Below are 23,844 nucleotides of genomic sequence, written 5' to 3'. Positions count from 1 at the left end.
AGTGTTTACAAAGTGCCTCGTGGTGGTAGCGGCCTACCTACGCAAGCTGGGAGTGCACGTGTTCCCTTATCTCGACGATTGGCTGGTCAAGAACACCTCGGAGGCAGGAGCCCTCCGGTCCATGCAGTGCACTATTCAACTTCTGGAGCTGCTGGGGTTTGTGATAAATTACCCAAAGTCCCATCTCCAGCCAACTCAGTCTCTGGAATTCATAGGAGCGCTGCTGAATTCCCAGATGGCTCAGGCCTACCTTCCCGAAGCGAGGGCCACCAATCTCTTGGCCCTGGCTTCGCGGACCAGAGCGTCTCAGCAGATCACAGCTCGGCAGATGTTGAGACTTCTGGGTCATATGGCCTCCACAGTTCATGTGACTCCCATGGCTCGTCTTCATATGAGATCTGCTCAATGGACCCTAGCTTCCCAGTGGTTCCAAGCCACCGGGAATCTAGAGGATGTCATCCGCCTCTCCACCAGTTGCCGCACTTCACTGCTCTGGTGGACCATACGGACCAATTTGACCCTGGGACGTCCATTCCAAATTCCGCAGCCCACGAAAGTGCTGACGACGGATGCATCTCGCCTGGGGTGGGGAGCCCATGTCGATGGGCTTCACACCCAGGGTCTGTGGTCCCTCCAGGAAAAGGATCTGCAGATCAACCTCCTGGAGCTCCGAGCGATCTGGAACGCACTGAAGGCTTTCAGAGATCGGCTGTCCTGCCAAATTATCCAAATTCGGACAGACAATCAGGTTGCAATGTATTACGTCAACAAGCAGGGGGGCACCGGATCTCGCCCCCTGTGTCAGGAAGCCGTCGGTATGTGGCGTTGGGCGTGTCGGTTCGGCATGCTTCTCCAAGCCACGTACCTGGCAGGCGTAAACAACAGTCTGGCCGACAGACTGAGCAGAGTCATGCAACCGCACGAGTGGTCGCTCCATTCCAGAGTGGTACGCAAGATCTTCCGAGAGTGGGGCACCCCCTCGGTGGATCTTTTCGCCTCTCAGACCAACCACAAGCTGCCTCTGTTCTGTTCCAGACTTCAGACACACGGCAGGCTAGCGTCAGATGCCTTTCTCCTTCATTGGGGACCGGCCTCCTGTATGCTTATCCTCCCATACCTTTGGTGGGGAAGACCTTACTGAAGCTCAAGCAAGACCGCGGCACCATGATTCTGATAGCGCCCTTTTGGCCCCGTCAGATCTGGTTCCCTCTTCTTCTGGAGTTGTCCTCAGAAGAACCGTGGAGATTGGAGTGTTTTCCGACTCTCATTTCGCAGAACGACGGAGCGTTGCTGCACCCCAACCTTCAATCCCTGGCTCTCACGGCCTGGATGTTGAGGGCGTAGACTTCGCTGCGTTGGGTCTGTCTGAGGGTGTCTCCCGGGTCTTGCTTGCCTCTAGGAAGGATTCCACTAAAAAGAGTTACTTTTTCAAGTGGAGGAGGTTTGTCGTGTGGTGTGAGAGCAAGGCCCTAGAACCTCGTTCTTGCCCTGCACAGAACCTGCTTGAATACCTTCTGCACTTATCAGAGTCTGGCCTCAAGACCAACTCAGTAAGGAATCACCTTAGTGCGATTAGTGCTTACCATTATCGTGTGGAAGGTAAAGCCATCTCTGGAGAGCCTTTAGTCGTTCGATTCATGAGAGGCTTGCTTTTGTCAAAGCCCCCTATCAAGCCTCCTACTGTGTCATGGGATCTCAACGTCGTCCTCACCCAGCTGATGAAACCTCCTTTTGAGCCACTGAATTCCTGCCATCTGAAGTACTTGACCTGGAAGGTCATTTTCTTGGTGGCAGTTACTTCAGCTCGTAGGGTCAGTGAGCTTCAAGCCCTAGTAGCTCATGCTCCATATACTAAATTTCATCACAACAGAGTAGTGCTCCGCACTCACCCAAAGTTCCTGCCGAAGGTGGTGTCGGAGTTCCATCTTAACCAGTCAATTGTCTTGCCAACATTCTTCCCCAGGCCGCATACCCGCCCTGCTGAACGTCAGTTGCACACATTGGACTGCAAGAGAGCATTGGCCTTCTACTTGGAGCGGACACAGCCCAACAGACAGTCCGCCCAATTGTTTATTTCTTTCGACCCTAACAGGCTAGGGGTCGCTGTCGGGAAACGCACCATCTCCAATTGGCTAGCAGATTGCATTTCCTTCACTTACGCCCAGGCTGGGCTGACTCTTGAGGGTCATGTCACGGCTCATAGTGTCAGAGCCATGGCAGCGTCAGTGGCCCACTTGAAGTCAGCCACTATTGAAGAGATTTGCAAGGCTGCGACGTGGTCATCTGTCCACACATTCACATCACATTACTGCCTCCAGCAGGATACCCGACGCGACAGTCGGTTCGGGCAGTCGGTGCTGCAGAATCTGTTTGGGGTGTAAATCCAACTCCACCCTCCAGGACCCGAATTTATTCTGGTCAGGCTGCACTCTCAGTTAGTTGTTCTTCGTAGGTCAATTCCTGTTGTTTCCTCGCCGTTGCGAGGTTCCATTGACCTGGGTTCTTGTTTTGAGTGAGCCTGAGAGCTAGGGATACCCCAGTCGTGAGAACAAGCAGCCTGCTTGTCCTCGGAGAAAGGGTATGATACATACCTGTAGCAGTTGTTCTCCGAGGACAGCAGGCTGATTGTTCTCACCTACCCTCCCTCCTCCCCTTTGGAGTTGTGTGTTTCATCTTTTGCTAGTCATTCAACTGGCGGGAGCGGTCGCGCACGGGCGGGAAGACGGCCGCGCATGCGCGGTGGGCGTGCCCTGCGTGCCGACCGTCCCGCGAAGCTTCTTTCCGGTTGGTGGGGGCTGCCGCGGACGTCACCCAGTCGTGAGAACAATCAGCCTGCTGTCCTCGGAGAACAACTGCTACAGGTATGTATCATACCCTGTCGGTGCAGAGCACTCTAGAGGAAGGAACCCACCTGCACACCACTATAATAGCCCATTTGCAGGTGCTACCTATATGTGGCTACAGTAGCTGTTTTGGAGGGCTCACACTTTCCACCACAAGTGTAACAGTTGAGTGGGATATGGACCTGGGTTCCTTTCTCTACAGTGCTCTGCACCAACCACTAGGCTACTCCAGGGTCCTGCTTCCTGCATTAATAGACCTGGCCATAACAGCTGAAGCTGTCATAGGGACTGGTGTGTGCTGTTTCTTTCACATCTGGGAAGGGGGGGGGGGGGGTTATGCCTTAATCCCTCCAGTGGTCATCTGGTCATTTAGGGTACCTTTTAGTTGTGAGTGAAACATGTCTAGACCAAAACATCTTTTAACCCTGGACATTTTTGCTTTGTTCCATTACGGCAGAAAAAGTCCAAATTTTGGGAACACCCTGATCACACCCCCCCCCCCCCTTTGTGATTTGGATGGACTGCGTAGAAAAGGTCCTAAAAATTGATTTCGAAAATAATGATTGGGTGTTTTGGTAAAAAAAAAAAAAGTAGATCTGCTGCTCTGTGCCGCTTTTTGTTTACCTTTGTGTTCTGCTAAATGTTCAGATAATACAAGTTAAGCATAAGTGCCACTCCTTTCTTCATGACTCCCATGATATCTGAAGCGATTGTGATGTGCAAAAACTCTGGGTCCTGAAAAATGTCAATGGTCACACTTAAGATGTGTCTCCTGTAATGTAACCACTGAAGGACAATAGAATCCTGTCTCTTACTGGGGAAAATTAAGGTTGCTTACGTTTCACATTATTATGTTTAGGTTAGTATCAAGGAAGAGACCAAAATTCCACAAGACACCTATGAGTGCTACAACACTGGTGGAAATCCCAAACAACAACAAACCTCCTCTCCCCCCACTCTAGATCATGAATGGCCAGCCACAAAAGCTGACAGAAGCAGCAGTTGGTCCAGGCTCCAACCCTATCATAAAACTACAGAAACATCACAGCTAGGTCAAAGCCCAACCTGCAAGGAACATTAGGTCTTAATTCACCATCCTGCCCCTGAAATATGCAAGCACTAACAAACATAAAATAGCAACAAAAGAGGAAAATAAAGTGGGGGGGGGGGGGGGGGGACATGATGCATCCAAAGGTGTAGGTACAAAAAAAACTTTAAAAAGTTCTAACAAGATATTATGACCCAATAAGATGGTTAACCAGTTTCAACTTTAGAAACAAGCGAAGGTACCAGGACAGTCTCCCCAACATCAATAGGAGTCGGACAGTTCCCACAGATGGAAACCACTGAGGTCTTTTCGTCTTGTCAGGAACATGCTGCTATTGCTGGAGCCTCACACAGGTGGAAGGAGTATCAATTGTAGAAGCAGTCTTTGTGCGAGGTGGAAGTCCAGCTATGCCCTTTAGTATTTTCCAGGCTTCATGAACAGTCTTAATTCAGTGAGGTACCAGAGTAAACAAATGACAAAGCAAAAGGAAATTTCCAAGGATAACAAATCTTTTCTTCTGTCAAAACTTCTAATACAGGTTTCAGTAGAGTTACCATATGTCCAGGTTTACCCAAACATGTCCTCTTTTTGAGGACACTGTGGGGCATCCAGGCTGTTTTTTTTTTTTTTTTTTTTGCCAGCTTGTCCGTTTGTCCGGGTTTCTGGGCTGGCTGGCTAGCTAGTTAGTAGGTAGGCCTCAGGGTGTTCTCCCCTCACATACCTTATCATGCCCTGGTGGTCTAGTGGCCTCTTTGGGGCAGGAAAGGAACCCCTTCTTTCCTGCCTGGTGCTGCCGCTAACTGTTCTCTGCCGGTGCTGCTTCAAAATGGCTGCTGAGACTTCTGCAGAAATCCTGCCCCAAAGAGGACACTAAACCACCACCAGACCAGATCAGATTGAAGGTTCCAGAAAAATAAAGCCCCACCTCTTCCTTTTCAACAAATGCCCAATACGTTTCTATGGGAGAAGCAGTTCTAACTTCTGCAACATAGAAGCTTTGATATACTGAACAGAGCACCAGGAATTGCTCCTTTGAAACATGCCATACTTTTCTGGTCACACACATGCATACAACCAACACACACAAAACAGTAACATACAGGCACATGGATTGTAAATAATTCCGTTAGGCATGGACCATGTAATTCCCTACCACATGCCCTACCTCAAAAGCTGGTTTTTACTGTTTCAGATGTTTCATTTTCTTTCATAAATTTTACTCTGGAACCTAGTGACTGAACCATAGACCTTTCTTCATTGTTATTTAAAGTTGCACCTAATGACAGAGTTGTGTAGCTTGCTTTGGTTGCTATGTTTACAGCCTCCTTGTGATGTAGTATAACAATACCTGTTTCCTCACAACAGCTTTTGTCACCCTTTATCCTTTAAAATATGAGGGCAGTGACATCTAGTGGTTAGATGTAGTATCTTACTTTGTTTCATTTTCTTTCTAAACTAACAGAATGTTTGAATACCACTCTATTCAATCCATTCAGCCCCTTTCCTCTACATGTTGGAGACAAATTTGCATACACAAATAGGGGTTGGAAAGAATTATGTGAGCCATGTTCTACATGATTTCCGCCACATGTTTATATAAGGTCCAGTTTTGCACTTCCACCTTTTTATTAGAGTATTTTGATTTAGCTCATGTTCAAGGCAAGTTTTATTTAGGCATGTTTTTTCTTGATATGCCTTTATTCCACTGAGCAGAGGACAGAGATGAAGGGCAGATAGTTCTTGGGAAGCATGGCCATCTTCTAAGTGTAAAGAAAACATGTAAGCAGATGGTTTTGTTTTTTTCAGGTGGTTAGCTTTCAAAGATGGCTGCTGAACATAGTACAATGGAGCCTTATCCATTTTCTTGATAACTCTCTTAACTAGTAAATGTTTTTTTGTTTTTTTAAATATTCAAATACAATTAATACAGCTCTTGACACAAAGAAAACCATCCCTTAAGTGGAAATAAATCAACCATATTATCCATACAGAAAACAAGTATACCTAAATAATAATAAACCATCATACATCAGAAATTAAAAAAAGGGGGGGGGGGGATACATGAATATTCTAATTTAGCAGGAGCACCTAAACTAGAATTAAAGGTAAATTAAGTCAGGTCTTAACTCCAAATGTGGCTACATATACAAAGGTCCAACTTAGACTGGGCTACAAGAAGAAGTGGAAACCAATAAACCAATATAGGCTACGGTGACTTCCTTGCTGCTAGCAAATTTTTAAATTGTTCTGGGACCAGAAACACATAAGATTTAGAATCTAAGTTAAGCAAACATATACATGGAAATTGAAGAAAAAACGTTCCCCTCCCCCCCCCCCCCCCCCCCCCCCCCCGAGCTACAAGTTCAGGTTTCAAGGCTAGAAATGCCTTTCTCCTGAGCTGTATAGCTCTGTACAGGTCAGGAAATATTTGAACTTTGTGACCCAAAATTCCAGTTCTTTATAGAGAAAATACAATCATAAGATCTGGCTCCAGGGCAAAGGAAGCAAAGTAGCAGTGGTAACAACCATAAGAGCCAACTTTTCAAAAATGTTGGGGGTGCTAAACCCAATGTAAATCGAAGGGTGGTCAATGTAATGCCGATTTAAAAAAAAAAAAGGTTCCAGAGGTGATCCGGGAAATTATAGACCGATGATCCTGACATCAGGGCTGGGCAAATTGGTAGAGACTATTATAAGGAACAAAATTATAGAGCATATTCAAAAGCATGGATTAATGAGACAAAGCCAACATGGATTTAGTGAAAGGAAATCTTGCCTCACCAATCTATTACATTTCTTTGAAGGGGTGAACAAACATGTGGATAAAGATGAGCAGGTTGATATTGTGTTTCTGGATATTCAAAAGGCACTTGACAATGAAGGACTCCAGAGGAAATTGGAGAGTCATGGGATAGGAGGTAGTTTACTACTGTGGATTAAAAACTAGCTAAAAGATTGAAAACAGAGATTAGGGTTGAATGATCAATATTCTCAATGGAGAAGGGTAGATAGTGAGGTTTCCCAGGGATCTGTACTGGGACTGCTACTTTTTAACATATTTATAAATGATCAAGAGTAACTAGAAAGATAATTAAATTTGCCAATGATGCAAAATTATTCAAAGCTGTTAAATCACAAGAGGATTATAAAAAAATTACAAGAGGACCTTACGAGACTGGGAAACTGGGCATTCCAAATGGCAGATGATGTGTAATGTGAGGAAGTGCAAAGTGATGCATGTGGGAAAGAGGAACCCAAACTCTAGCTACGTAATGCAAGGTCCCACATTAGGAGTCACTGACCGGGAAAGGGATCTAGGTGTCGTAGTTGAAGATGCATTGAAACCCTCTTGTCAGTGTGAAGCAGCGGTGGCTAAGAAAGCACATAGAATGTTAGGTATTATTAGGAAAGGAATGGAAAAAAATGAGGATGTTATAATGCCTTTGTATCGCTCCATGGTGCGTCTGCACCTCAAATATTGTGTGCAATTCTGGTCACCTCATCTCAAGAAAGATATAGTGGAATTAGAAAAGGTACAAAGAAGGGCGATGAAAATGATGAAGAGGATGGAACAACTTCCCTATGAGAAAAGGCTAAAGCAGATAGGGCTCTTCAGCTTGGAGAAGAGAAGGCTGAAGGGAGATGTGATAGAGGTCTATAAAAATAATGAGTGGCATGGAATGGGTAGACATGAATCGCTTGTTTACTCTTTTCCAAAAATACTAGGACTTGGGGGCACACAATGAAGCTACAAAATAGTAAATTTAAAATGAATTGGAGAAAATATTTCTTCACTCAAGGTATAATTAAACCCTGGAATTTGTTGCCAGAGAATATAGTAAAAACAGTTAGCAGGGTTTAAAAAAGGTTTGGATGGCTTCCTAAAAGAAAAGTCCATAAGTCATTATTAAAATAGACTTGGGGAAAATCCACTGCTTATTTCTGGGATAAGATGTATTGTACTGTTTTGGGATCTTGCCAGGTACTTTGTGACCTGGATTGGCCACTGTTGGAAACAGGATGCTGGGCTTGATGGACCTTCGGTCTTTTGAAGCATGGCGATACTTATGTACCTCTCCCTGGACACAGTCAAGGAATTTGTTCAACATAGGGGGTGCTCAAATACTCACTGCACTCACAGAGTTGGAGCCTATGGTAACAACAGGACAAGAACTTTCTAGAAATCCAGAAGAGTCAAAAGTGTCTAAAACTTGCTCATTTCTTCCTTCCTGAGGGGAGACGCCATGACAGTCCAGATAATAAACCCTGGTAATAGGTGGAATAGACACCATAGGGACCTGAAGTATTTCCATAATACTTCTTCAACATATCCATCAGTGAACAAGTATACTTTTATTTTGCTCAGTAGATCTTCCTTTCTCTTCAGTTTAGTCTGAACCAGTGCAGGGATTCTAGCTCCATGAATCTTTCTTCACAACTACTTCGAGATTTTTCTCCTGTTTTAATAGATCTGTCTATTGTTCTTTCTGTAAGACTGCATTATGACACCAGATGTTACTTACACTGTGACACAATGTGATCCTCCATTTACAGATTCAAGCATGTCATGACATGGTAAAGTGTTTCTCAGTAAGACAGCCATAGGGGATATATATATATATATATATATATATATATATATATATAGCTGGGTGAGCACAGGGACTTATGATATATGTGAATCAATGGTATGATGTGCATATATCTATGTAACCTATTCCTGCCCAGCTCAAGCGAGTTACTTCAGTTAAAATATATTAACTTTTGTTGTTAGGGATAATCTCTATTGGCACTCAATAATTCAGTCCAGCCAGAATTGAATGAAAACAGCTTTTAAATAAAAAGGACAAAAATTATAGCGCAAACTGATATGGCACTCCCCCTCCCCTCCCCTCCTCCTGGACCAAAACCAGACCCTACAACCGCCGGTTCACTTCTCAACTGAAAGCTGGCCCTCTCTGATCAAAAGCACTGCCCTCCCACCACCTCTAGACCCTCCCAGGGCCTACCGCGCTGGTGGTCTAGCGACCTAGTCAGGGCAGGAGCGATCTCCAGTCTCTCCTGCCCATGCCGGCTCCAATCTCAAAATGGCGACTGGGCCCTTCATTGCTATCCATATAAAAAGAGAGCGGGGTGAGGGAAGGCAAAGGTATTACCCAAATAGTGGTGATAGCCATCAGGGGAGTCAACTTTTCAAAATTATTGGGGGTGCTAAGCCCAATGGATATAACCCTTGCCTGTAGATATAAAACAACAAAGCAGAGTGGAATCAATGCATTTATTGGAACAATACCCGACGTGGCCACGTTTCGCCCTCAGGCTGCGTCAGGGGTACAAACTATGAAAACAAAACAAGAATATAAGAAACATATATAGCCATACATAATATCTATGTCATAACATGATCCAACAAATATAAAACAATTATTAAAAAATTATTATTAAAAAATGTTCAAACATATATAGCCATACATGATGTCATCTACAAACCAAATATTAATAATCATCATTGATATCACAAAACATCACATACAAATTTCCACTTATAAAATTTAAAGTTACCACATATAAAATTTGTAAACACATATTTATCTTTTAATAATGGAAAAATACAGTATTAAAAACAAAACCATTAAAATATAAAAATCAAACAATGATTATAAATTTTATATGTGGTAACTTTAAATTTTATATGTGGTAACTTTAAATGTTATATGTGACATAGATATTATGTTCCAATAAATGCATTGATTCCACTCTGCTTTGTTGTTTTATATGTACTGTTTTGTAAGCAGTTGTGTGCCTTTTTGCTTTTTGTTTTATAACCCTTTCCATGACACATACAATGAATTTTCTCAATATTGGGGATGCTCAAGCACCCACAAAGTTGGCTCTTATGATAGCAACTGGAATATCTGGATCAGTTAGTTATAAGTTTAGGCCTGCTAGATAGCTGACATAATCTAAACAAATACTGCAGTCACAATGCTAGTGCTATTTGTATATTCACCATTGCTCCCTATATGTATAATGATCCTGAATATATGAATTAAGCTAAAGGCCACAGTCGGCTCAATATTGACCTCCAGTCTGTATTGCACTCTGGAGATCTAAATATGACACACATATCATTCATTTAGGTTCATTTTACCTTTGTCACGATTGCTCTCAGTGTCGGTTCCAAAGTCTCCTATATCCTGGACATCTATCTACAGTAGCTGCATCTTCCGAGAGCAAGCTACACAACTCCTGATTTTAATTCACTGGAGGGATGCATTTTTGACTTCTCTATTGTATCCACTATGAAACTGAGTATTGCATGCCACCGAATGGAGGGTAGCCCAGTGGGTCAGAAAACCTGGTTTGAAGCAGGGAAGCCAAGGTCCAAATCTTCTTTCTTCTACTGATATTTTCTGGGACCTTGGGCAAGTTTCTTCACCCTCCTTTGCTTCAGGTACAACTTAGATTGAAAGGCCATTTAGACCTGGAAATGATTCATGTACATGAATGTAACTCGGTTTGGATTCAAGGTGAGTAATACGTCTAAAATCCAAACTCCCATGTGTGCAGTAGAGAAAAATAGGCCTGACTTAGCTCTGTGTTCAGAAGGAGAAGCTATATGGGCACCCATTAAGGGGCTGATATAATAAGCTGTGCTGTCCTTTATGTGGTGGTTTTACACTTGATTTTCCTGCTCTAACCTTAATCCTGTGCAGTAAAGGTTTTAGTGCACAAAATTCTGCAGTGAAACTTTTATGCTAAAGGGTAATTTTTGGATGTGGGTTTTTATTTCCCTTTTAAGGTAGAATCTTTACTTCAGCTCAGGCCTGAAGTAAAGAGCCCATGTGGGAGCAGCAGGTCATCTAAGGCAAAGTGTTGTATTTCAACTCAGAGTGCTTGTGGTCCAGCTGGACCCAGTAGCTACTCCACTTCTGAGGCTATTTGGACTGGGTCCCTGGCACAGGGAAGCCCTCAACTAGAGACCCTCCATACTGTGGCAGTCCCCTGGCCCAATAATACTTATCTGGTCCTAGGAAGCATCCAGTGTTGTCTGAACGTAGTGGTCAGTTTGCCAAATAGGGAATGTTGCCAATAGGGGTTGAGGACTTTCTTGTGCTGAGGCTACCAACAAGTAGTGCCCTGGACCTGATAGTCCCAGAGCATGAGGCAGGTTTGTAGATCTGGGGTCCATTGAGCCACTGGGAAATGTTTGCTGATTTGGGAGGTCTTGCCCACTGGGTCACGAGAGATTGTTTGTTGGGTAGAGGTTGGAGAGACTGGACCCACTGAACCACAGGGATTTTTCACACGCTGACAGGAAAGACGACAGCTCTTGCAGGAAACTGTTAAAATTGCAAAAGAAAATTATCCAATGTAATCCTTTCTTCTTCCAGTTGATTTTAATTCAACAAGCTTGTTGGTAAAGATAGGGGAAAGGGAAGAGATTTTGGCTTTAGCTTGGCTTGTTTTTATAGTCAGGAACTAAGTAAACTAATCCCCTTGGGAGTCTGCACAATTAATTGTTAAGACCCAAGATAGATTCATCTGCACATTAGGAATTTAAAATGGATGTGAAATCTATAGTCCGGAGCGTAGAATAAAGCACAAGGGGGACCACCAGTTTAGGAAACAAGACATTCAGGGTTCCTACTGTTTTGCTTTATTGTAGCACAATGTGAAAAGCTGTTCTCAGGTCCACACATGCAGAGCTCTTTATTGGCCTTTACTGAAGCATGATTCAGGCATTTGTTACTGAGGTTTCCAGTCTGAAAGAGACTGTCTGATGGTATCTGGCAGCCTAGCTTTGCAGAGGACAGATTTATGGGCTGTGAAAGATAACTAGATTAACATCCTAGGCATTCTTGATAGTATGCAAATGACGGAACATCCCAGAAACACTAATCCTATTTTGACTTATTGTTTTCGTAAATATTAGTTTGCTAGGTTGTCTTTTTTTTTCTTTATTTCCTTGTCCCTGGAGGGCTTACAAGCTAAGGCCCTGATGATCAAAAGTAAACATGGGCGCTATAGGCCATTAGCATCCGACGAGCACCTGCCTGCACCAGTGCAGAATGATGAGAGGGGTCTAACACAGGAAATAGCGCGCCAGGCCTTAGCGCAGATAATATGCAAATGTAGTCGAGCTCATTTAAATGAGGTCATTTTGTATTCCTCCCCAAATGATCAGAAAAGAGCGCCTGAAACAAAGGTGTCTTACCACTGTAAAAAATAATTCCAGGTCCGAGCAGGCTTTCGGGTGTTGGAAGAGAGGATTTCCCATGATTCTCATGATTCTTTCTGCAAAATTAACCGGTTTTGACTGCTTTTGGAAGCAGAAGGAAGCCCATGCAAGCCCTTGAGTGCTGGTTGTGAGAAACAGCAGACCCGAATGTGAAGCATACATTGATGTTCTTGTCCTGCATCTAAATTTAAAGCAGTCATGCTTAAAGAAAAAAAAAATCCCCAAAGCACACATTGACGTCTGTTACTTGCATCTAAATATAAACATCCAGAAGAAAAAAATTAAAAACGATTACTTTTAGACTGCATAAAACAGACGCCAATGTGTGTTTCACGCTCGGGTTTTACCAGGCATATGCACACAGGAGCTGAGCTTACCATTGATCTCTTCTGCGCATGCACCAAGCACAATCCTCCTGCTCAACTCCCTAATGCTCAAAGCTATGAGCGCGCCTATATTTGCATCTCATTAACTTTGAGTATTAGGGCATTGTTCTTCTGCTCTGTTCCAGCGGCATTTTTATGACGCTATTCAGAATAGCACCAGAGGTTTGATCTTCAGCCCATCAGTTTGTACCTGAGGCAATGAAAGGTTAAGGTATTTGCCCAAGGTCACAAGAAGCCACAGTGGGATTTGAATTGAGCTTCCCTTGGTTCTCCTGCTCTAACCGTTAGGCTTGGATGATCTTAGATTGTGGTTGGATAAAGGGACAGATGTGCTGTTGGTGATGGTAGACCTTAGTGCTACTTTTGGCTGCGGGTGTTTCGCATTGGGGGCACATTGTTGCCATAGCATTAGTGATAGGTTATCATGTGCTTATTCAATTGCATATGGAGTGCCTCAGGGGGCAATATTGTTCTCCCTACTTTCCAATATTTTTTTTAATCACCAGTGGCGGTATTATTTAGGACAGTTGGTGTTAAGTACTTGTGGTCAATATTCAGCTAGTGGGTACCATTTTTTAAAAATCATCACTGGCTAAAGTAGCCCTGGATATTCAATACTGGGCCAATTGCGGGCACCGACACTGAATATTTGGCTGCCAAAACTTATGTGGGTCCCAGGCAATATTCAGCTAGGACCTGCATAAGATACTTATATGGGTCCCAGCTGAATATTGACTGGGACTCGCATAAGTGGAGAACACTATTCCAAAGCTCATTGTCCCTTTGAAGCAGCTCCACCCCCTTGCCCCCGAAGTAGATCCAATCTCTTTCCTGCCCCTTGAAGCAGCTTTGATTCCCCTTCCATCCCCTAAGCAGCTCCACTAGAGGTCATGGTGGCCATTTTTGCTGAGGGCACTTCAAGAGGCAGAAGCAAGTGGGGTTTGCTCCTGCCCCAAGGACCAGTAGACCACCAGGGGTAGTAACTAGGCCTCAGGGGGGCTTTTTGGTGCTTGAGGGGAAGGGTGGAAAAGGGTTGGAGTAGGGAGAGAAGTTGGAGCTGCTGTAGGGGGTGGGAGGGGAATCAGATCTACTTTGGGGGCAGGGGGTCAGATCTGCTTCAGGAGGGTGAGAGGGGGATCAATGAATTTCGGCCTGACAGCTATGTGGGTGCTGGCTGATATTCACTGCTGGTACCTGCATAGCTGCTATTTATGCAGTTCTATTTGGTCCCCTAGATATGTGGGCACTGGCACTAATTATTGTCAGCTCCTCCCTGACTCTGTCCTGGGAACACCCCTCTCCAGCCCACTTCAGAAATGGCCAATCAGAGCCTATGTAGTAGATGACGGCAGAAAATGACCTGCACGGTCTATCCAGTCTGCCCAACAAGATAAACTCATATGTGCTATTTTTTGTGTATACCTTACCTTGATTTGTATCTGCCATTGTCAGGGCACAGACCGTATAAGTCTGTCCAGCACTAGCCCTGCCTCCCAACCACCAGCCCCGCCTCCCACCACTGGCTCTGCCCAGTTGAGTGCTTCTAAATAATGGCAGCTAGCCCACTAAGTGTGATTTAAATTGTCAGGAGCCTCTTCTGCCTGCTTAAATTGCTTTGAATACAACCAGTTTAATTTTGCTGATGACATCCAGTTTTTAGTACCTGTGGGTAAACATCAGGCAATGGGATGCAACAGCTTCAGAGAGTGTTTGGAAATGATAGAAAATTGGATGTATAGAAATTGTATACAGAGGTATGGTGAGTATGAAAAGCATTAATTTATTTAGGAATCCTTTTTACTAAGGCAGACTAAGATTTAGCACATGCTGAATGCTGTATAGTCCATCGTATACCTATGGGCTACATAGCCCTTAACGCACACTAATTCATTAGTGTGAGCTAAATACGTTAGCACACCTTTAGTAAAAGGACCCCTAAGAGTGTATAGTAATATTTTTGGAAAGGGATACAGTTGATAGTTAAAGATTTAGGGGGCCCTTTTACTAAGCTACATAGGCACGTACGCGCATCCTACACATGTCAATTTTTACTGCAGCTTGGTAAAAAGGCCCCTCAAAGATTTACATGCACATCTTTATAGAATAGTGCTTAGCCTGATACGTGCATAAATCCAAATTGTTGCCAATTAATGTCAATAATTGATTGTTAGTGTCCAACTATTGGCGCTAATTGACTCATTACTCAATTAAATTTGCGTGCACAATTTTGAGCTCCATTTACAGAATCCAGGGGTTTGTTTATTCAAAGATTGCTTTCTTCATACATTTTATTGATTGGACCATCACGGGCTGGGTCCTTTTCGCTGCTCCTCTTCTGGTACTTGGACTTTTACTGTGGCTATTTTGTAACTCTTTTCCTCTTGGACAAAACAAGCTGCACCAAGACAACCCCCAGAACAAAGAAGACCTGGTTATATCTATTTCCACTTGTTACAACAACTCATTTAACACTGTCCGATGACGGTAAGTGGAAAACACTAAGCTGGACGTTTTTCCAGTTTGAAAATGGCCATGGTCGCTACTGGAGTTTTGGACGTTTTCTGTAAAACATCAAAAATCAGATTTAGATGTCATATCGAAAATGCCCTCCCTGTGAGGATTCACCACTGTTTTTAAAAAATGTTGCTCAGATCTTGATAGAGAAGGTTGATGCTTCTATTATGGGTGCAAATTAACCTCAATTTACCCTGAGACATAATTATAGATAGGCAGTCTATATGTAAATGTAACCCTTAAAATCCTGGTATCTTTGGCTACAAAGAGTGTCGTTTAATAGAACCGTGACAAGGACTTTATGTTGGGGGGGGGGGGGAGGGAGAAGGTTCTTCCCTGCATCCGACATATACTAGAATTTCTTTTTCTCCTTCAGCACTTCCGCCACACTCTGCAACCCCAAAGCTTGCCTCATTCTCAGTGCAGGGAGAGTTTCTGGGCCATCAGAGCTGAGCAACATGCAGAAAAGAGGTGGAAGACAAATTTCCCCTTACCCTTAGTCATATTCAAGAAAAGAAATAAGCCATAACAGGCAAGAAAAAATATGGGAATGCAAGTGGACAAATTTCCTCAAAAAACTCCTAACATGTCATCTTTCCTTCCTTCAAAATGAGCATTTTTTAAGGGCAAGGGTGGGAATTAAGGGTAATGAGATTTTATATTCTACCTTTCTGTGGTACAATCAGAGCAGAACAGGCTGAAGCATCTAGGACTCTTCAGCTTGGAGAAAAGACGGCTGAAAGGAGATATGATAGAGGTTTATAAAATAATGAGTGGAGTGGAACGGGTAGACGTGAATCATTTATTTACTCTTTCAAAAAATACTAGGACTAGGGGGCATGCGATGAAGCTACAAAGTAGTAAATTTAATACCAATTGGAGAAAATTTTTCTTCACTCAACGTGTAATTAAACTCTGGAATTCGTTACCAGAGAATGTGGTAAAGGCGGTTAGTTTAGCGGGGTTTAAAAAAGGGTCTGGCCGGCTTCCTAAAGGAAAAGTCCATAGACCATTATTAATTGACTTGGGGAAAATCCACTGCTTATTTTTTGGATAAGCAGCATAAAATGTATTGAACGTTTTTGGGATCTTGCCAGGTATTTGTGACCTGGATTGGCCACTGTTGGAAACAGGATGCTGGGCTTGATGGACCTTTGGTCTGTCCCAGTGTGGCAATACTTATGTACTTAGATTTACATATACTATATATGCAGGTACTTTCTCTGTCCCTAGTGGGCTTACAATCAAGCGCCTGCTCTGCGCACCTGCTTGGAGGAGGGGGGTGTACTGTGCCCTGCAGGAGTCTGCACGCTGCCTGGGGAGGAGGAGGGGGAGTGTGCTCTGCCTCTGGTGCCAAATAAGGTAGATACGCCACTGGATCAAGCATATGCTTGATATTTTGCTGATCTCTGAGGATTTTTCTTTCCAAATATATTTGAATTTTGTGTTGCTAACACTTAGAAAAAGCAGCCCAAGAGCTTGTCTCAAAGGGTCCCCTTAAACGAGGGTTGAGCCCGTTCGAGAAGGCTCAAAAAGAGAAATAGGGCAGGGGGAGGTACAACTCGAGTGAGGGAAGGAGGAGAGCGTGGTTGGCTGAGCAGGGGATGCTAGTGTGCCCTAGGAACACAATGGGCTGCCCATTGGAGGAGAGGTGGCTCGGGGGCGGGGCTAAAGAAGGAAATTAAATTCAGGGCTCCTCCGAGGCTCAGGGCGTTTCCTGACCTATGGAGGAGGTTTGCCCAACCTCCCACCCTCATAGCAGGTGGAGGAGGTGAGGCGGGGGGAGGGGGGGTTGTGGTGAAGTCTTGTTCTTGTGTCTTTCAGATGGAGGACAGGGGAGTTGTCGAATGGCAAAAAACAAACCCCGAGCTACGGAGAGTGGGCTCAGGGGGTCTGAGCCAGGGCTTGAAAGGCTGGTCGGGTGACCCGGAAATTGTGTGGAGGTCCACATGGGATCGGGGCACTTGCTATGAAGGCAGAGCCTGGAGGATGGCGGCCAGAGGCAGAAGTGCCGCTTTGCTAACATGGCGAGCAGCGGGGGTGGTCGACCTCTGATGTTATGTCTGGACACTTGTAGCTCAGGGTGGGGGGGGGCTATTCTGTTATAATATTAAACTTGGATTGTTAATAAATCAAGCTGCGGCCTAGGTTATCCCACCTCAGGTGTGAAGTGAGTTATTGGTGATGGGAAAGGTAATAGGGAAAAGGGAGAAGGGGGGAGGGGTAGGCCGGGTCGAACGGGTCCCGGCTCCAAGGTTTATGGAATGAGTACCATATTGTTTATGGTATACAACATCATGCCATTCATTTCTTGTGGTGATGGGAAAGGTAATAGGGAAAAGGGAGAAGGGGGGAGGGGTAGGCCGGGTCGAACGGGTCCCGGCTCCAAGGTTTATGGAATGAGTACCATATTGTTTATGGTATACAACATCATGCCATTCATTTCTTGTATTTTTTGGTCCTTCTAAATGCCTCACAGAAGACCATCAAAAATAAAAGCTTGCTCATGGTATGAGGCCTCAAATTCAATGGAAATGCATACAGCTTCAGCTGCATATCAACAACTTTATTTTTTAAGGTGCTTGTTGCCTCAGAGCTTGTAGTATATAAAACTCAGGAGAAGGATTGCAAGAGACTATTTCATGTCAATCTAGGCTACAGAATAGAATCCTAAAGAGCCATTAACCCTCAATGAGAGCTGTGTGGAAGTCCTAGGCTGTCAGGATAGAAGCATGCATATAAATTGTGCAGGGCTTGTCAGTGAGGACAAACAAAGGATTAACTCTTAAATCTTTATATCTTGCCTCTGTTAAAGATGCAGTGATAGTCCACTGTGTGGTCTCCTTGCTGTTGGTTCCTGCTGGCAGAACTCAGGATAAATATGCTTGCAACTTAAACAGAAGCTTCAGTTTAACTGAAACATCAGTCTGCAAGTGGAAGCTAATGTCCACTTCTACTTCTTATAGTTCATTTCTTTCTTGAGCAGGTTGTTCTTAGACAAGAACATTTTCTGAGGGCCAACATATGCAGTAAAATATAAAAAGCAGGCCTGAGAAATATTGATTCTTGCAACGGAATGCTTCAGAGGCATAGCCAGACCTCATGGTGGGAGGGGGCCAGAGCCCAAGGTGAGAGGGGCACATTTTTGTCTGCCGCCCCTGCCACCTTGCCACTGCCCATTCACTACTGCAGCAAATACCTTGGCTGGCGAGGGGTCCCCAACCCCCACCAGCTGAAGCCTTCTCCTGCGTCGGTCTCCAGTGCCTCCGCCACCGCCGTGTTGCCTGCCTTGCTCTCTCTTCTCCCTCACATCCTGCACTCTCCTTTTCATGAAACTGAGCATGCTCAATTACACTAAAAGGAGCTTCCAGGACGAGAGGGCGGAGAGAGAGAGAGCAGGGTAGGCAATGCGGCGGTGCTGGAGAAGGCTTCAGCTGACGGGGGTTGGGGACCCCTGCCAGCAAAACCAGGGGCCCAGAGGAAATTTGGGGGGCCCAGGCCCCCATGGCCCCACATAGCTACGCCACCTGCTTTAGCAGAACTGAGCTTATTTTAAGCTGTATACAGCTCAGTCCTCATTCAACTTTCTTTACTAAGGGGCCCTTTTACAAAGTTGCGGTAAGCAATAATGCCTACCGTGGGGCTTGGGTGCCTCCAGGATCAGGTTTGGGACCCACTGCACTAATCCATTAGCGAGTGATTAGCGCATGTACTGTCTAACAAAGACAGTGGAGGAGTGGCCTAGTGGTTAGAGCATGGTCTTGCAATCCGGAGGTGGCTGGTTCAAATCCCACTGCTGCTCCTTGTGATCTTGGGCAAGTCACAACCCTCCATTGCCTCAGATACAAACTTAGATTGTGAGCCCCCTTAGGACAGAGAATATCCAGTGTACTAGAATGTAACTCACCTTGAGCTACTACTGAAAAAGGTGTGAGCAAAATCTAAATAAATAAAAGAGGTTAAGGGCTCACACACACTCATGGAAAAATTAGCCCATGGCCATTATTGCAAATAAAATCCCCCACTTTACCCCTGCGTTAAAAGGTGGCCTCAGCGCCCATGAAACCAAGCTGCTAGTAATAGCACAAGCCATCATGTAGTGCAGATTAGTAAAAGAGCCCTTAAATGCATTTGTATCCCACATTTTCCCACCAATGTGGCTTACATTTGCCGTAGTGGCAGTTGCCATTTCCGGTTAACAGAATTACAAATGGTATTGCATAATGTGCGTACATACATGGTAAGAAATAATACATTATGGTATTGCATAAAGGTTCCTGAGTGATAGATTAGATTGTATCATATGTTAGGTCATCAATTATAGAGAGATCGTTTCGACATAAGGATTAAAGTGGTATTGCATTGAGGTGCGTACATACATGGTAAAGGAGAATACGTTATGGTATTGATTATAAGTTCCTGAGTAATAGATTGGTTTGTAACTTATGTTAGGTCTTCAATTATAGAGAAATCATTTTCGACATTAGGAATTCAAGTGGTAGTGTTTGTTCATGAATAGCAATGAGGTTAGTCAATTAAGTGAAAAGAGTTCTGTCTAGTTCATAGTCAATCTTATTATTTAGTAGTTAGGATGGTTGTTTATGGTATGCCTTCTTGAACAGGTCAGTTTTCAGTAGCCTTCGGAAGATAGTTAGGTCTTGCGTAGGTTTTATTGCCTTTGGTAGTGCGTCCCATAGTTGCGTGCAAATGTAGGAGAAACTGGTTGCGTATGTGGACTTGTATTTTAGTCATTTGCAGTTGGGGTAGTGGAGATTGAGGAATTTGCGTGCTGATCTTTTTGCGTTCCTGGTAGGTAGGTCTATAAGGTCTGACATATAGGTCGGGGCTTCCCCGTGTATAATTTTGTGGACCAGGGTGCAAACTTTGAACGCAATTCGTTCTTTTAATGGAAGCCAATGTAGTTTTTCTCTTAGGGGTTTGGCGCTTTCGTATTTCGCTTTCCCAAATATGAGTCTGGCTGCTGTGTTTTGAGCGGTTTGAATGAGGCTGGAAGCAGTTTAATTCTGGCAAATGACTTCCCTTGGTTGCAAGCTCATTTATGGGAAAAGTTAATTCTGACCTATAGTTGTAAATAGAGAATGAGTCTTTGCCCTACACACAGAATGCAACCCCCCCCCCCCCCCCTTTCTGAATAAAGCATTAGTGTCCTAGAACTAGAAGGCAGTTCTCATACATAGTTCCAGAGGTCGTTTCTTGGAATATCATATTGGTGATACAATGAAGAATGGGTTTTCTGTTCTAATTCACGGTTAATAAACTATTGTACAGTAGTACTCGTGTTTGGATAATTTCACAAACATCATCTTGGATTTTCTATTTTGCAGTTTAGATTCTTTCAGTTGTTAGCAGAAACATGCCAATTTATGAAGTGAGTACATTTTTAATTAACGAGGAGATGCACCTTTTCTGAGTTTGTTTTCTTTCAAAGTCTGGGTAGTTTGAAGTAATTTTGTTGCAGGTCAGACTGAAAACGTTTTCCCAAGCGAGTCAGATACAATTCAATAAACCACAGTCATTAAATGCACAGGTAATAAAAATAACAATATTTTCTTGAACATAGCAAGAAAATGCATTTCCCAACTACATTTTAACAAAATCTTAAATATTTTGCATGTACAATTTGAAAAAGAAAATGATTTCTGCCTTCAGATTAGAAAATTAAGCATCACTGGATGTTGCCATTGTACAGATAGCATGACATTGTGCTTGCAAATGTTAATCGTGGAAGTTTTTACTGTTCCTTTTTGTAATCGTTTAAGATTATGTAAGTCCAGTAAAATGCAATGCGACTGCTGAACACGAGGCGAGCTTTAAGACACGGGGGAGAGGGCGGAGGGGGGGGGGGGGGGGTCTTCGTTGTGGGAGGGAAGGACCTCGATGTGTAAAATCACACCACAGGCATCAGACCATTTTTTCCCATTGAAAAGAACGGAAGGTGGGCTGAGTTAGGGACGGCCAGCCTATCCCTGTCTCTCCCCTCTCCCCTCTCCCACCCCATTCCCAAGGTGCATGCATCATTAACCTCCTGAATGCTTGGCAGACGTAGGACAAAATATTTCTCTTGCCCGGAGAAGAAATGAGAATAGGCAAATCAAACAAAGCAGTCCTATGCAGAAATATGTTCGGTCCTTGTCTCCTGAATAAATTACACTGGCTTTTGTTTAGGCTCTTTTCTCGTGTTTTTTTTGAAAGTGAAAAGTGAAGTTGTATTGCAATTGCATTCAATGGGGAGGACCGATTGTGAATAATGTATAAACATTTGCTTAGAATAAAAAAATATGGTAGACTAATTAGATTGTTTGGGAACATTTGAAAGCATTTATAACTCAGATGATAGCGTCCTGTTTTATGCGGCCTCACAGAACTCAACGTGTAACTTAGAGAGATTAGCTAATGGTGGATGAAAAAACAGCATTGTGGTCTGCACACCAAATTTTCAGAGGTATCTCTGCAAAATTATTCAGCAGAAGTAAGCAGTAGTCTGGGAAAATGAAATTTCCATAAGCTTCCTTTTTTTCCTGTAAATATTTCCCTTTTCACTTTCATATTTAAGATTAAGGCATTTTTGTAAACAAATTGTAAGTGTAGCAATATTGAACAGAGGCATTTTTAAAAATATGAACTTATAACAGCAGCAGAAGCCAAAATTCCAACTTTCCAGGCTCCTGGCTCTTTCGCTTCCTCTTTTAGGCTGATTTATTTTTATTTATTTATTTATTTATCTATTAGGATTTATTTACCGCCTTTTTTCAAGGAATTCACTCAAAGCGGTGTACAGTAAGAATAGATCAAACATGAACAATAGACAATTACAGCAGTAAAAATATTAAAAAACAATACAAAGTATGGCATGGTATACTATTTATTAAAGCAAATTATGAAGGCAATCCCCTCCTAATACTTCTGTCTGAACAACCACATACAATAATGAAGGAGATAGATAAAGACTCAACTGGCATTTAATCTGACCATACATTAAATTTATAGAATGAAGAGGTGATGCCTCAAGAAGCCCCCGGCTAAATAACTCAAAAGCTCACAGGGGCTGGGCTGCTTCATCATCGGCAAACACCCCTGCAAATAATTTTTCTCTTATTGCTTTTTCTTTACTTAAAAGTTTAGATATACAAATTACTTAGCTTTCATTCCATCTAAGCTCTCAGGACGCTGAATACGACCATGACCAACGGTGGCCAGCGTTTCGTCACCTGCCTCAGGGTCAAATGGTCTGCGTCAATCTTAGCTTAGAGAATACTCAGCTTCAACGGGCCAGCCTATATTATTTACAATGTCAACACAATACGTAATAGAATATTATAGGTGATAGCGAAGGGTAAAGCAAAGATGTAACATACAGAAGGGAAAGAAAGTAGGAACAGTTAGAAAGTAAGGTGATTGATTTAAAGAAAGTTGCATATGAGGTCAGAGAAATGGTTAAATGTTATCTCAGCTAGGGTAGGAGTGGATAATGTTCTTTTATTTTTCTCCTACTATAGTTTTCAGGTATATTTTTGTACTTTGGAGAGAAAAGGGTTTCCTCTTATATTATTACGACACCCCCAGTTATCAGTGTGATGTCTGCCTATGGGACTCAGAAGGGAAGTTACTAATGTAGATCCCCTTTGGGTGAGGTTTATAAAGAGGGCGGTACAATAATAAAATCACGATGTAGGGTCCCACGCTAAACACTCACCACTTAAGGAAGGTACAAAGAAAGGTGGGGAAATTCTGAATATTATACAGTGTGCAATTCAAGATGTTACGCGAATTTCCCTAGATGTTACCAAATTTTAATGATGACAATATTGCACACTAAATTTTGGATTTAAATAATTTATTGCACAAGATGGTGTTAAAGTGCAATGAATGTTTTATAATAACAAGTAAGTTCAGCTCACAATAACTTTCAGCTCTTGTATAATTTCAGGAAAACATACGCTGTGAAGCGATCAATTTCTATTCAAACCACAACTTAACACATCAGATAAGTACATTAATCAAATTTTCCTCTCTTTACCTAAAATTTCACCAGTTTTCATACACTTAAGTAAGGGAATTGATTCTTTGTGTTCAATTCCTTGTTTCAGAACCCAAATTTTTACTTAAAATGACTCAGACAGTTTATGGACTACTGTCAGCAATCAGGTAAGTACCCATATTTATACATAGTCCCGTAAATTACTGAACAAGATGGTGGCTGGAACACTTAGCTGCTCTGTAGACTTTTCTTGTATGATGGTAACTTTGGTCTTTTGTGGTAGTTGGTTCACATGTCGCTCCTGCGATGGTCCTCCTGCATTGCCCAACAGCCTCTGTACCTGTACTGTAGTTAACCAAAAGAAATTGAAACCCTGTCTCCCTATCTTGTGGGAATTTTTATAAGGATTTTTGTTATTTTCAAAACTGTGGCCAACCTACCTAGATTAAATCAACAGATTATTAATGTTCCCTATTGCAGAACCTGCCTTGTTACTTTTCCCTGCCTAATGAGGAATGCTCTTCTGCTTATATTGACACACCTTAGGGTCAATCATTACTTTCATACTTCTGACAAAAATCATTTAGGAAGAAACATCAATCTCACCAAAATTTGTTTTTTTTTTTTTTAATTTCTTACACCTCACTGATGTCAGGCTCACTTTCTCACTTTCCACACCTTTTACACCAATGCCCTATTAAGCAGTGGTTCCACCAAGGACAACAGTCTCATCCAGTCTCTTAATCAGCACAGATTCTCACTACAGTCAGGTGCACTGTGGTCACAACCCTGCTCAGCAGCAGGTCAGTGGA

General features: G+C 43.2%; 1 long non-coding RNA gene across 1 annotated transcript; it reads left to right on the top strand.

The window, feature by feature from the left end:
* The first annotated feature begins 1,689 nt into the window (after positions 1-1,689).
* On the top strand, positions 1,690-18,192 carry LOC115470321. The gene is made up of 3 exons (XR_003942182.1): positions 1,690-1,700; positions 11,972-11,975; positions 18,121-18,192. It is a non-coding gene; the product is annotated as an uncharacterized LOC115470321 (long non-coding RNA).
* The last annotated feature ends 5,652 nt before the right edge of the window (positions 18,193-23,844 follow it).

The sequence above is a fragment of the Microcaecilia unicolor genome, chromosome 5 (assembly GCF_901765095.1).
Source record: "Microcaecilia unicolor chromosome 5, aMicUni1.1, whole genome shotgun sequence".
Classification (NCBI taxonomy): Eukaryota; Metazoa; Chordata; class Amphibia; order Gymnophiona; family Siphonopidae; genus Microcaecilia; species Microcaecilia unicolor.
Note: the sequence above shows the minus strand (reverse complement) of the source record. Positions and strands in the feature narration are given on the sequence as shown.